Source organism: Piliocolobus tephrosceles, chromosome 18, assembly GCF_002776525.5.
Source record: "Piliocolobus tephrosceles isolate RC106 chromosome 18, ASM277652v3, whole genome shotgun sequence".
Classification (NCBI taxonomy): Eukaryota; Metazoa; Chordata; class Mammalia; order Primates; family Cercopithecidae; genus Piliocolobus; species Piliocolobus tephrosceles.
Genome location: NC_045451.1, coordinates 45,112,520 through 45,127,602, shown reverse-complemented (window position 1 = coordinate 45,127,602; position 15,083 = coordinate 45,112,520). Strand labels below are relative to the sequence as shown.

The following is a 15,083-nucleotide window of genomic DNA, read 5'->3' as shown; positions in this document are numbered from 1 at the left end:
TATAAAGATATTATCACAAAAAGTTTTTATGAAAATAAAAATAATTTCTAAAAAAGGTAAAACAATAGAGATAGAGAGGGGGCTAGGACCAGACTAAGGCCGGGAGCAAGTATTACCTATAAATGGGCAAGAGGGAACCTTCTGAAGCAAGGAAATATTCTAAAACTGGATTTTCGAAAGACATATGTAAGGACCATGCAAATTAAAAAAAAAAAAATGGTTTGTAGCCATGCTTTCATAACTATATAAAGTTACTATTTATCAAACTCTACCGTTAAAATGAGTAAATTTTATGATACTCAAATTATACCTCAATAAAACTTATATACACACTAAGTATATTGTATGTATATTACCTTATACTGCCTTGTGTTATCTGTGGTTTTGGTTTTGGTTTTTTCTTGAGACAGTCTTGCTCTGTTGCCCAGGCTAGCGTGCAGTAGCATGACCATAGCTCACTGCAGCCTCAACCTCCTGGGCTCAAGGGATCCTCCTGCCTCAACGTCCTGAGTAGCTGGGACTAGGACTACCGGCACATGCCACCACACCTGGCTAATTTTATTTCTTATAGAAACAGGATCTTGCTATGTTGCCCAGGCTGGTCTCCAACTCCTGGCCTGATCCTCCTGCCTTGGCCTCCCAAAGTGCTCGGATTACAGGTGTCAGCCACTGAGCCCATCCTCTATGTCTCTTTATGTGATTGTCAAGAGTGTCTTGTGTCCTTACTCTCATGCTTTCCTTCCCCTCCCTATTAACTAAGCCTGAGCTTAATCCTGGCACTGGCCAGTATTAATATGTACTTGTTTGGGTTGAAGGTACCACAGATTTCTGTATATAAAGAAGACTGAATTATGCATTTAGAGGCTGGTCTTTTACATCTACACATAATAGATTAGTGGGACCCCATCTCTACAAAAATAAAAATAAAAAATTAGCCTGGCATGGTGGCACACATTTGTGGTCCCAGATACTCACGAGGCTGAGGCAAGAGGATTACTTGGGCCCAGGAGGTCAAGGTTGCAGTGAGCTGTGATTGCACCACTACACTCCAACCTAGTGATAGAGCGAGACCCTGTCTCAATAAACAGACAAACAAACAGAGTAGAATAGCTGACATAAAGAGTATAGGTTTTGAAGTCAAGGATAATGGTGATCATTTTGATACTAATCGCTGTAGCCATAAGACTCTAGCCTTCTCTATGCCTGATGATTTCAGGTTGCACGCAACCTGTTGCCATTCCCAAAGTTAGCATACTGCACTCCTGGCATTTTAGGGTCTGGTATTCCCAGCACTCCAAAGTTTTGGTTATTTGAATACTCTCCCTTTTGTCAAAGAGTGGATCTTCCCAAATAACTTCATGCATCCCGGATAACAGTTTTCAAAGAACCAAAAGAAGAACTGTGAATGTGATTCTTATAGTCTTCCAAGATAAATATAGCAGTATTTTATGTTGTTTAGAAACTAATAATAACTGAAAAATAAAATAAAAATAATATTTCTGTCCATACCATCTTTTTATTTCGCACTGCAGAAGAGAAAAGTAATTACAAACAGAACATTGCTTGTTGGAAAGGAATTGAGGCCAAGTCAGGCAGTTCCTGGGAGGATAAACTATTGCTTAGGAACTTTCCCATGGCACTCGAATGAATACTACTTGAGCATATCTTCCAATTAAGACGTGTGTTTTAGCCAATGTTGAGTTCTCTAAAAGAAACTTCCCAGAGTTATATATATCTTGAAAGTGTTTTAAAGAGGATCAATGCAATTTGGAGGGTTAAGAGGTACAAAGTGCTGGAATCTTTCTTATGAAAGTTAAAGGGAACAAAATAAAACATCCTACCTCCTTGGGCATTTTCACAGTAAATCAAGATCAGCAGGGGTTTGCTAGGCAATCAGGTTTAAAAACAAAATCTCTGGTTAGTCTGTCACTGCACAAATATATTTTCTTAAAGTACATTATAGATTTCCCATGTTTGCAAAACTGAAGAGAGTTTTTCATATGCCATTGTTACATTTCAGGGAAACAAGTGGCTTACCTTTGAAGCTTGGACATTCCTATAATGTCTTATATATTTACTGAGAATGAACTTTTCCATTTTCTTTTATCGAATGCCCAAATTATTTTCTTTATTGTTCATATAGGTACAATGACAGGAGTTAGAAAAGATGCATCCACATCTCCTATGGCAACAGGAAGCCTAAAGGATTTTGTCACCACAGCCTCACCATCATTACAGCACACCACCTCCCGGTAAGCTTCAGAGACTCTTTAGTTTTTAATATTCTCCCTATGAGAGTATTTTTTGAAGTTTATTTAATAGGGAATGGAAAAATCTTGACAACTCTTAGTGATTCTTTCTCAAGAGAGGTCCTTCTTTTGAAGCATCTAGATTTGGCCAGTTTGAACCATATGGAGTGCTTTTCTTTATACATTCTCTTTGTTAGTTGATCATGGTAATAGGAAGGGCTTCCATAGAAACCTAAATAAAGCTAAACCTGTCCTTCACCAGAAAGTCTGTTTAGCAGCAGGTCTTTTCCAGTTTATCACAGAGGAGTTATACACTTAGACTATAAGTTTAACTAGCTGAAATCATTGATATTGAACATGATAGTGGCTTTTGTACTAGTTAAAGGAATACCAACATTTACTTACACCAGACACATTTGAGGGGTTAAGCATTTGATCAGCCTTTTCTGGAGTCAGGGAAAGAAATGTATTATTTTAAATGTCTTATATCTAATAAACCAACTCCCACATTATGCAATTAAGGCTGAATATATAAATATCAGTACCCAAAGGGCTTGGTTTATGTATATGATTGGTTTTAAGCACTTAAATTCATAGCAGCTTATCCAATGAATTGAATATAAATGTTAAGACTTAATTTGTAGTTAATTTAAAGTCCACTGGCTTTGCAAAGTAGAAATGCCTAAATTACAAATCTCAAGTCTGATGATTTTAAAGATGTACTCTAAAATGTATTCTTTTGGTTTGAAGTAATTTCAAAAGGAAGAGAAAGATTATTTATTCCTCCTCTAAAAAGTTGTATTCCAGACCAGTGCCTATAGATATGCTCTTCCACAGAAGCCAAACCTAGGAAACAGTGTGTTCATCCTATTTTGGCTCTTTTTGTCATGCCTTTAATTCTGGAGCTGGAAAGGTAAGCATCTTAAAGAACTTTTGAGAAATGACTCCAACACAAAAGATAATAACAGTAGCTACCATTTATTAAGTATCTGCCATGTCCCCAGGACCTTGCCAAGCCCTTTATATGCATTGTCTGATTTAATCTTCACAACCTTATGAGGTGGTACTATTAGCCCCATTTTTAAAATTAGGAAACTAAGGCTCAGAGACATTGAAAAACAGTCTAAGGTCACATAGCTAATAACAGGCAAAGCCAGCACTTTAGACTCCAAACCTTGTAATCTTAAATATTGTAATAGTTGAGAATGACAACCTCTCTATTTTGGAGGCCACACACAATCAAAAAGAGAATTTAACTAGTTTGCCACATCCTTTCACTGTTGCTGCATTTTTTTTTTTTTGTGATGGAGTCTCCCTCTGTCACCAGGCTGGAGTACAGTGTTGCAATCTCGGCTCACTGCAACCTCCACCTCCCGGGTTCAAGCAATTCTTCTGCCTCAGCCTCCCAAGTAGCTGGGACTACAGGTGCCCATCACCATGCCTGGCTAATTTTTTTTTTTTTTTTTTTTTTTAAATAGGGACAGGGCTTCACCATGTTTGCCAGGATGGTCTCGATCTCTTGACCTCATGATCCGCCCGCCTTGGCCTCCCAAAGTGCTGGGATTACAGGTGTGAGCCACCACGCCCAGCTGCTTTCTTTTATTTTTAACGCTACTGTTTTTGGCATTCTGCCAAAGACCCACAGTAAGTTGTGATTCTGAAATGTTGATGGGGCTTCCTCTTTGGATCCCTTAACATTGTGGCTGAAAGCTTGTGCTCAGAGGGTTTCCATCCTAGCTCACCTTGAGGGATTCATTTGGAGGAATTAGAGGTAAAGAAGGAAGATTATCTGGATTTTCAATCTGAGTTAATTTTCCTGTTGTTAAAGATTAGAATGAGATCTTTAACACCACTTTAATATATTAATGTTTTTGATAGTTGCATTTCAGTTTAGAGGGAAGTATGAAAAATTGAAATACAATGTTTCCCCAGTAAGAGTTTTATAGAACATCCTCAGCACATACCTTTTGAATGGACCATATCAACATTGTAGAGTTTTACAAGCCCAGGTTAAAACTGCTCTGAAGAGTCGTATTTACAGACTTTAAAAAAGTATTATCTATTTGTCCTTAATACTGCAGATCAGCTAAATATAGATTCTCAGAAGCTTCCTAGGTAATGAGCATTTGGATTAATAAAACAACGTGTAGCACACCAGATTTTATCCTTAGAAATGCATGATGGCATCATATAAGTCTCTTATACGAAGTTCAGAGTTAAAAAAAAAAATCAGTACTATGAAAATCAGTTACCAAGAAGGCATAGTGGTGGCTTTCCGGATTTCAGAATCAGGATAATTTGAATTGTTTTTATTTCAAAGTGTAGAAAAGGCATTTTTTAAACAGACTACATATCAGTTACATGCAAACTCTTAATGTAAGAGAAGAGCCTATTGTTCTTTATCTCAACAGACCTTTGAAAGTACCAGCAGGAACGAGAGTAAAAGCTCTTCCCCTGTCCACCTTAAATTCCAAGAATTTTCAAGACCTGCAAACAAGGATGGGGGTGAGACAGATGCCAGTGGGAGACAGGTTTTCCTTTGTTCTCTGAAAATACCTAGCAGAGTTCCATTTCATTCCATGTCCTGGTGAAAAAAACAGGTGTGGCAGAGTATCTTTCTCATTCACAGTGTTAGTTGTTCATTGTTCTCACTGCCGGCTGTCAATACTATGTAAAATTATCATTCCCCATTCAAGATGGAAAAAGTTGTGCCTGAAAATGTTAACATTTGCATTTTTATTTGTTGATTTATTTAAAGGACAGCCTCTCCTACAGCAATCCATCACTTGGTGACACCCCAAATATGAATAACGTATTGTAGACTTGCAGTTACAATGTGTAATAAGTGCTAGAGACAGTAAAGGAATGTTAACTATGTTGCAAATGTAATATTTATTGACTCGTAAAGTTTATTGCTTTTAAGGTTCAATAATACTAACCATAAGACGTTAATATCACTTATCCGGATTTTAGCTGGGCACCTTTGTATGTAGAAATATTCATCTATCTCATGCTAACAAAATAAATATGTAATTTACAGCATAAGCAAAGGGAGCATTATAGTTTTCTGTGCTGAAAGCTGCAATGTTTCTTTCTCTCCATTTCACTTCTGGCTCTCCACACTGATCACACACCCTCTAAGCTGCCTAAGAGAATAAGCACAGTGGTCATCTTGGCATAAGAGGGTGGTGAAGCTGAATTAAATGTACCATTCATTTCTGCTTGAATGGAACAAGCAATGCCCCACAGACCACTCCACCTGGAAAGAGGAGTGGAGGGGCTCTCTCCCTGTCATTCTGAACACCTCGGGGTAGGTGAGCCTTGATTTTAAAAGAAAGTTAAATAAATACCTTTCCTACCAAATGAATGAGTCAGAGTTTACCAAGTCTACTTGATCCTTTAGTCTCCAGTGTGAAACCAGAGCTGGGCAAGTTACCATTTGCTCCTAAAATGAATGTGTTATGAGCACAGATATAACTGATAATTAACCATTTTGTGCCTTCCAGAATTAGGTGTGTCCATTGCCAACAATAAAGATCATACAGGAAATATCTAACACTCAAAGCAAAAGAAGTAATGATAATTAGCAACCATCAGCTGTAATCGTCATCTACATTAAGATGCAGAATTATGTATTTCTTCGTTATAAATAGCCTTTCTAATTGTACTTGATGTATGCCAATTTAATCAAAAAGTATACTTGCAACAGGCAGAATTTGCGTTAATGCAGCTTTGGATCTTCAGGTCTTTTATTTCAAATTTGACTGGGAAAGAAGGCCTATTACAGCTGTATATCCTTTACATGTTGGTGTCTTTTTCTGTTCAGGCATGTAGATCCGATACATTTTATATTAAAATGAAGATAGTATCTTCTGAGATTGCTCAATGCAACAGAAATCTTGTCACCTTTAAAAATATTTGTCAACTTTGTATTTTTCAGTCACATGGTAACATGATGATTGTTGGACCCTGATAAACAGAGGCACACCAGGCCTACAGCAACAGGATTAGATTCTCAGTCCCTGAAGTAAAAAGTTACTAAGGTCACTTCTCTCTATTCTTCTATGACTTCTACAAACAGTTACCGCTGGTGCTCTCCCTGTGCCTTTGTGTGTCTGTGTGTAAGATGTGAAGAAAGAAAGGGAGATTTCACCAAATCATACCCAGCTAGTGAATTTTCAGAACTGGAACCGGAATTAGCCTATTTCTGGGATGTACTGTTCACTTTTTTAGCTTTTTTTTTTTTTTTTAAAGATGAGTTTTAATGACAACAGAAAAGTGTTAAAGGTTTTTGTTTTGTTTTACTTTGTTTTGTTTCTTTTTGAGTTACTGATGGGGAAAGGTGTTGATTTTGTGAAGCTTCTTTTTTCTTGACAGGATTTGGGGAATGCTTGAGTACGTGCTTTGAGGGACTTGATAAATTATTTGGGAGCTTTTAAAAAATAGTTTATTTTTATTGATACATCATAATTATACATATTTATGAGATTCATTGTGGTATTTCAATACAGGCATATATTGTGTAATGATCAAATCAGAGAATCTGGCACATCCATTGCCTTATACATTTATCATTTCTTTATGGTGAGAACATTCAAACTCCTCTCTTCTAATTATTTTGAAATAGATTAGGTTAGTGCAAAAGTAATTGTGGTTTTTTTCCTATTAAATGTAATGGTAAAACTGCAATTACTTTTGCATCAACCTAATACAATGCAATATTGTTAACCATAGTCACCCTTCTGCATAATAAAACTTTACAACTTATTCCTCCTAACTGTAACTTTGTACCCAATGACCCCTCTCTCCCCATGTCTTCACCTTCCACTCTTCCTAGCCTCTAGTAATCACTATCATACTCTCTACTTCCATGAGATCAACGTTTTTAGATCCTACATACAAGTGAGATTGCTTGTTGGAAAGCAGTTGAGGCCAAGACAGCCAGTTCAGTATTTGTTTCTTGTGCCTGGCTTATTTCACTTGACATAAAATCCTTCAGGTTCATCTATGTTGCCACAAATGACAGGATTTCATTCTTTTTTATGGCTGAATAGTAGTCACTGTGTATATATACCACATTTTCATTATCCATTCATCCATTTATGGACACTTAGGTTGATTCCATATCTTGGCTATTATAAGTGCTTCAGTAAACGTGGAGTGGATATCTCTTTGACATACTTGTTTCATTTTCTTTGGATATATACCCAGCAGTGGGACGGTTGGATCATATAGTAGTTCTTTTTGTAATTTTTTGAGGAACATCCATTCTATTTTTCATAATGGCTGTACTAATTTACATTCCAACCCAAGAGTATACAAGAGTTTTCTTTCTCCAATCCTTGCCAACACTTGTCTTGTCCTTTTGGTAACAGCCATTCTGACTGGAGTAAAGTGATATTTCATTGTGGTTTTGATTTGTATTTTCCTGATGATTATTGATTTTGAGAATTCTTTCATGTACCCAGTAGCCTTTTTTATGTTTTCCTTTGAGAAATGTCTATTCAGGTCTTTTACCTATTTTTTTACTCACTTTGTTTTCTTGCTAGAGTTGTTTGAGTTCCTTATATATTTTGCATAGTAACTCCTTATCAGATGGATAGTTTGCAAATATTTTCTCCCATTCTGCAGGTTGTCTTGTCACTCTGTTATTTGTGTCCTTTGCTGTGCAGAAGCTTTGATGTAATCCCACTTGTCTATTTTTGCTTTTGTTGCCTGTGCTTTTGAGGCTATATCCAGGAAAGCATTTTCCTGACCAATGTCATGGAGCTTTTCCTCTTTGTTTTCTTCAAGTAGTTCCATAGTTTCAGGACTTACATTTAAGCCTTTATTCCATTTTGATTTGATTTTTTGTATCTGATGAGAGATAGGGGGTCTAGTTTCACTCTCTGCATGTCTGCATGTGGATATCCAGTTTTCAAAAGACTGTCCTTTTTCCATTGTATGTTCTTCACACCTTTGTCAAATATCAGTTGGCTATAAGTACATAGATTTATTTCCATGTTATTATGTTAATAGTTCATTTGAGTTTTTTTAAAAACCTTCCATTGCTGTCAACCATATACTTAATGTGTTCTGAAAATTTTGCTGTAAGCTTATGCCTTGCTGAGCTTTCTATAGTACAGTTGCCTGTGCACAGCCATGCTCACAAGGCAGCTGTTTAAACACAGCTGACTAGAAGGTGGCTTGTGTGATCTTTGGCCCACTGAGACTAAGAGCCAGGAACTAGGTTCAGAAGTATCTGAAACCTGGTACTCTACCAATCCCAGTCTGGAAGGAATCTTGTCTCTGTTGTGAATACAGTATCTATTTCTTTTTATTGTTATCTTAAGTAACTTAACATGAAAATCCAGTTGCTTCCAGCTCCAGATATGATGGCACAGCCTTTAAAGTACCAGAACAACTGATGGTGTTTTGTTCCTTTGCTGGGCCAGAAAGAGGATGTTCCTCTTCATTCTCTGTAGGTTATAAACGAAGGCTTTAGCCCAGTGAGCAGGTCAGACGCTATTTCGTTTCCCATATCACATTGCCAGTAACCATTCAAGCTGAAGAGAAGGGAAAATCATATAAATATGCTCTGCCTGATTGTAACAATGATCTATTTTATCTCAGCTACAGAATTCTGGATTGACAGCTGTGAGGTGATTCAAAAGCCACACACACACACATATTTTTATACTGGGAACAAAAATACAATACTGAAATTTATAATTGCCTGTTCACAATTCTTAGCATAGTACTTTAGCATTGGCAGAATGATTTTAGGTACATTATTTCATTTAAATTGCACCACAATCCTGTGAGGTAAGTAGTGGTAGTATGCCATTTGACAATGAGGAGATAAGAACTAAAGGGACTGAGTAACTGACCAAGGTCACATAGTAGGAAGCAGAAAAGAAGACATGAATCTAGCTTTTCTAATCACAAATTTCAGAGTTTTTTCATTCTCCCACAGTGGCTGAAACTTGGATTTGATTCTGAAGTGTAAGCACTGAGCTGATAAAATTCCAGTTTGGGGTAGGAATCAGACAAACTTACTTTAACATTGAAATTTATTTTGTTTGTATAACTTGATAGAAAGAAACTTAGTTACACAGAGAAGTGGAGGTGTTGTGGTTCGATTATGCATAGCAGCCAAATTGCAATATTTACTTGCATTTGTGTCCAGAATCCTAATAGTAACAAAGCCTTTTTTTTTTTTTAATGAGACTATCTTCTCACCTATACATTTACCTAAATGTTTTAAATACTTAACCAGATATTCTCATGTTCCTAGCAGAGGAAATGATCATGTGTTATCCTCCCAGCAGGAGAGAGGGATAAGCTAAACTAAGATCACAGACCTCTGCTGGGGTTTTCATAGTAGGTTTGAATAGCAGACCTCGCTGCGTGTTTATAATAGAGCATATAAGTGATGACCCTATGTGACGATAGTGGCTATTATTCATTAAATGCCAGTTATATATCAGGTATTACATTGGGCATATTCAGATATATCCATTTGTAATATATGTTCATACAAATTACATATTATTGTCAAGATTTTAATGCCTGTTAAAGCTCAGCTTCAAAATATCAGGTAGAATTTATTCTTATTTTTCCAAAATGACTTTTTAAAGTATGAGCTGTACGGCTGAGAACTGTGATTTTAGCTTTCCTTGCCCTCAGAGTAACAGTGTATTCACTATACACAAAGTGACATTAACCATAACTTTTCCATTTTGAGTATCTTGTAAATAATAAAATTAAAACCAAATGAAACGATGCACATAAATTGATTATAGTGAAAAGGACTAATCTGGAAACTTCAGAAAATAATGTATTGAGCATGTAAAAGAAAATATGAAGCTATAAACTTGCCTGTCTACCATGTTTAACCAAGAGGGTAAAAATCCCAGCCATTCAAAAGGATTTTCATTTAGTTGGGTTGATAACTTGGAATTCCAGGCCACTGCCGTGCCACCAAGAACAATAGAATGCATGGAAATTCTTAGGTGTTTGATGAAAAGATATTGCTTTTAGTTAAGTCATTATGTTGGGCTAATACCGTAATTCCCACTGTTAAAAGCCATTAATATAAGAATCTATTCTTCTTACACACGCTGGTTTATAGTGTGTAAGTTAGGAAAATAAAGACAAATAGGCTAGGTAGAAATAATAATGATGTAGCAAATTCCAAGAAGTGAATTCAGCTTGAAGGAGGTTGTCAAGACATTCTTACTATAGAAAAAATGTATTGTACTTGGGAAAATGTACATTACAACAGCTTATATTTACTACTCATTCACAATTCTCCTTGGCTTCAGGAAATCTTTCTAAAGACCTAAGTTCCGGATGAGGAGGTTGTAATAGCTATTTTGTTTTTCACACGATTCCTCAAATGTTCTACAACAATGTTATATTACTTCCATAAGTTTAGAAACAATGTTTAAAAAGAAGACAAAAGGAACACATTTATAGGAGACAAACAATTTCAAAATTTTACACTCAGTAGTTCCAAGTAGTTGCAAAAACCCTAAAGTTACTCTTGGCCCGTATAACATAAATATCTGATTTCCTTTGTCAACCTAGCAATAGATGAGGATTATCCTTCCTTGTTGGGTCTTCTCCAGGGTACTGAACTCTGAAAACTGCTATGATTGGTGACATCTGTTCAGTATTGCCAGTTCCTGCTGTCATTTCACAGCTTTTAGCCTCATGAACTGCCATTTTAGAGTTGTTCATTTGGTCCAAGGTTATCAAATTCCCTTAATTTCAACTTTAAGAAATATTTTTTAATGTCTCTTCCTTAGGCACTTTAATGCTTTTGTAAGAATTATTTTATATGTTACCTAATGTAATCCTTAAAATCACAAGAAAGTAAAGCTCCAAGAGACCATTACAGAACAATTAAAAGCCCAGGTGTAATAACTCTGTGGTTTATAGGCTTAGGTTTGAATGCTAGCTATGTGGTTCTGAACAAATCATTTAATTTAATCTATAAAATGGGAGTAATATCTCCCTCATAGGCATGTCATGATGATTAAGCAGGATAGTTTATGTAAAGTATGTAGCACAGGCCTAGTGCATGACTGAGTGCTCCATAAATAGTAGTTGTCATTATAGAACTTCCCAGGGTCACTCAAGCAATTAGGAAAAGCTAGGATTTGGACCTTGCTCTTGTGATTCCAAACTATGAGTGTATCCCCTAACAAAGAGTTAGGAAGTAGGGTTAGATTCATCTCAGAGGTGGGCAGTTTGATTGTATTTTTTATATTGACCTTGCAAACATGCCTGTTACTTTACCTCCATATACCTAATTCCTTATGTGAAAATATGAATATTAATAGCTATTTTATAAATTTGCTCAGAGGATTAAATTTGACTGTGTATGCAAAGCCTTTAACTTGATGCGTGTCCATATTGAGCACTCAGTGTTAGGTTTCTTCTGTGCTCTGGGAAACAAGACTTCTTTGGGCATCTAAAACAATACATGTGAGTGATACTGGCCCCTCTGCCAAATGCCCTGAGTGACAGTGCCTCTGCCAAAATGTGGCTTAGAAGCAAGCCACATGTTTATGAATGACCCTGCATTCAAAGGATTTTCCTTATGCAATGTTGGCAAATTTTCCAGTGTTTTGAGACTTCCCCTCCATTTGTTTTTCTTCTAAATAGAAGAGGGTAGGAAGTAAGATTCTTGTCTAGATGATAGGGTTAAGATTTTGTGTGTGTGTGTTTTTAGGATATCTGTTTCTAGGGTCACTCAAGGACTGACCGAAGTTACTGATAATTGATTTTGTCCTCATAGTTAGCCATTTCATAAGATTCTGAAAGGATTTAATTCCCTTCAGAGCAGTGATTCTAAAATCTGTCTGCACATTGGAATCACTAGGAATCTTTTAAAAATACCTATTTCTAGGTTTCATCCCCGATTCATTGAATCAGAATTGCCCATAATGGGCTCCAGTGGTGTGTATTTTTGATTTTTCAAAAAGACTCTGATGCACTTTGTCTAAAGGCACATGTTTGGAAGCCCCTGCTCTGGAACTGCACATCTCCTTACTTCTTAACCCAAGCACACCAACATTCTCCCTTTCTTTTTTCTGTCCCCTACCCAAGCCCAGGGCATCTTCTTTCCGTTAGCAAATTTTATTAGTCATCATTATCCTCCTCCCAAGGGATTATCAAAATATATCAATAAGCCTGCAGTGAAAAAACTAAGAAGCCCTTAAAGAACTTGACTTATCAATTTAAATTGTTGAAATTGGGGATTAATTACTAAGACATATTGTTGGTGTCAGTCTTCTCTACAAAAAACTTGGATGGACCCATCATCTGTGAGGGAACCCTCAGCAAGTTTTAAGAGAAAATTTCCTAAGGAAACATTCCTGATACTTTTTACCTCTCTTTCTCATCTGTGCTTCATCTTTCTCCATAGTACTTAATCACTTTCTAATATGCCATGTAATTTACTAGTGCATTTTATTTATTGTTTGTCTCTCCCCCTTCCTCTCCTACATCACAAATGATGTGGACTTTATGAGCACAAGTATTTTTTTCTGTTATTTTCTATTCTTTTCATCCCTGCACTAGAGCAGAGCCTGGCTCATAATAGACATTCAATAAATATTTGTTGGCTGGATGAATTAGTGAATGGTCGCAAACAAAGTGAATGTTTCTTTTTAACTTACCAATCCATGACATTCCAGTAGACATCTATTTTGCTTTATGTCTTCACCATATCTCCAAAAAATCCATTGTTTCTGCCCACCTTATACATCTAGTTGTACTTCTTTTATATCCCGGAACTTCCTTGCATTTTCTCCTATTTTAAGGTTTTTCCATTTTGTAAGGATTAGAAAACATCTTGGCTTTCAGGGTATTTCCAGACAGGATAATAGCAGATTTCCGAGTGTGAGCAGTGTCAACATGTTGTTTGCATTGGGAGTTAATTGCATAGATAATGTCAGTATCAACGAGGATATCAGATATGCTTTGCTTAGCCATTCCATTATCTTATGTTCAGCCATATCAGCGAGCTTTTCCTAAACCTCTGCTTTGGTCTGCAGCTAGTTTATTGTTTGCATTTTCTCAAGTTAAAATCCTTGCATGTTGACAGGCAGCAGAGCTTAGAGGAAAGGGCATTAGAGTTAAAGGCCGAAGATCTGGATTTATCTGCCTCCACAGCTTGCTAGCAGCAAAACTTTGAAAAAGTCCCTTCACATGGAACCTAAGTTTTCCAGGCTTCTGTCCTATCCGTCTGAACTTTACCCTTTGTTTAGATATAAAAATCAACACAAAAATAGGTACAGCTGTCTCTTGATTTCAGAGTGATTTACACATTTGGAGAACAAAGTATGAAGAAATGAACATTTCCAAAAATAATTAAATAATGTATTTCAGAATAACATGGTTTAAACCTCCCATTAAAAATGTTTAGGTTGGCCGAGCGTGGTGGTTCACGCCTGTAATCCCAGCACTTTGGGAGGCTAAGACAGGAAGATCACAAGGTCAGGAGATCAAGACCATCCTGGCTAACATGGTGAAACGCCGTCTCTACTAAAAATACAAAAAATTAGCTGGGCATGGTGGCGGGCACCTGTAGTCCCAGCTACTTGGGAGGCTGAGGCAGGAGGATGGCGTGAACTCTGGAGGTGGAGCTTGCAGTAAGCCGAGATTGCGCCACCGCACTCCAGCCTGGGGGACAGAGTGAGACTCTGTCTCAAAAAAAAAAAATTGGGGTTTCATGATGGTCAGTAGTTTAGAGACCCCATTCATTCACAGCATATCATAGAGCAGTTCCATGGGAAGTACTGCCCTGTTGACAAGGGACCTAGTACAATTTACATGTCTTGAGATTATGCTCTGTGAACATACCGAAGGTTTACTTTTTAAATTTTAAACAAAATCATGTCTGGAAAACATCAGATCTTACTATAGGGAGGACACCAACCGAAAGACATAGAAAAAAGATAATACCCTTGAAGTTCAGTCACACTGAAAAACACGATCATATATTAATGTAGGCTACATGCTCTGCCTTGGGGAAGGAATGTTCAGGACTGTGCCTAATAGTATCAAGAATGCCACTGTGTAAATCAAAGACTATCAGCAAGACTACTTATAATGGAGAAGACATAGAATCAAGTAGTTAGTGGTAATTGGCTAATGTATCTTCAGCTCATCTGGACATTTTTGTATACTCTGTTGATATTTTTAAATATATAGACATATATATACCTATTGATATAGATATACACACACACACACACACACACACACACACACACACACCACTTTTAATATATTTAACATTTTCATCTTAATGGGCTATGCCTTCCCCAAAAAGAAAAGACAGTCTGTTTTTCTCCTTCGGCTTACTTTTTCTTTATTTCTTGTGGGGAAATTCATTTTAGCATTTTATATTGTCCATAACTGTTTATGAGTTTAACCATAAAAATTATCGTTAAACAGTTATATATGAAAGTTATTTGTTTAGTGGCATTCTTGATACTATTAGGCACAATTCTGAACATTCTTTCCCCAAGGCAAAGCATGTAGCTGACATTAATATACGGTCACATTTTTCAGTGTGACTGGATGACCTCAATTTGGGCTTCAAGGGTGTCATTTTTTTTTTTTTTTTTAAAGACAGGTACTTGCTCTGTCCCCCAGGCTGGAGTGCAGTGGCACAATCTCTCTGCAACCTCCACCTCCCACGTTCAAGGGATTCTCCTGCGTCAGCCTCCTGAGTAGCTGGTATTACAGGTGTGTACCACTATGCCCACCTAATTTTTGTCTTTGTAAGCGTAACAGGAGGCTGAGCGCAGTGGCTCATGCCTGTAATCTCAACAC

The 15,083-nt window shown here is 36.9% G+C and overlaps 1 protein-coding gene across 1 annotated transcript in view; it reads left to right on the top strand.

Moving 5' to 3' along the window:
- KIAA1328 (KIAA1328 ortholog) overlaps positions 1 to 15,083 on the top strand; it is a 415,804-nt gene that overhangs the window by 340,026 nt on the left and 60,695 nt on the right. Inside the window, exon 8 of the mRNA XM_026455159.1 lies at positions 2,144 to 2,252. The gene's annotated coding sequence lies outside the window, so the exon portion shown is untranslated. The remainder of the gene's footprint in view (positions 1 to 2,143; positions 2,253 to 15,083) is intronic.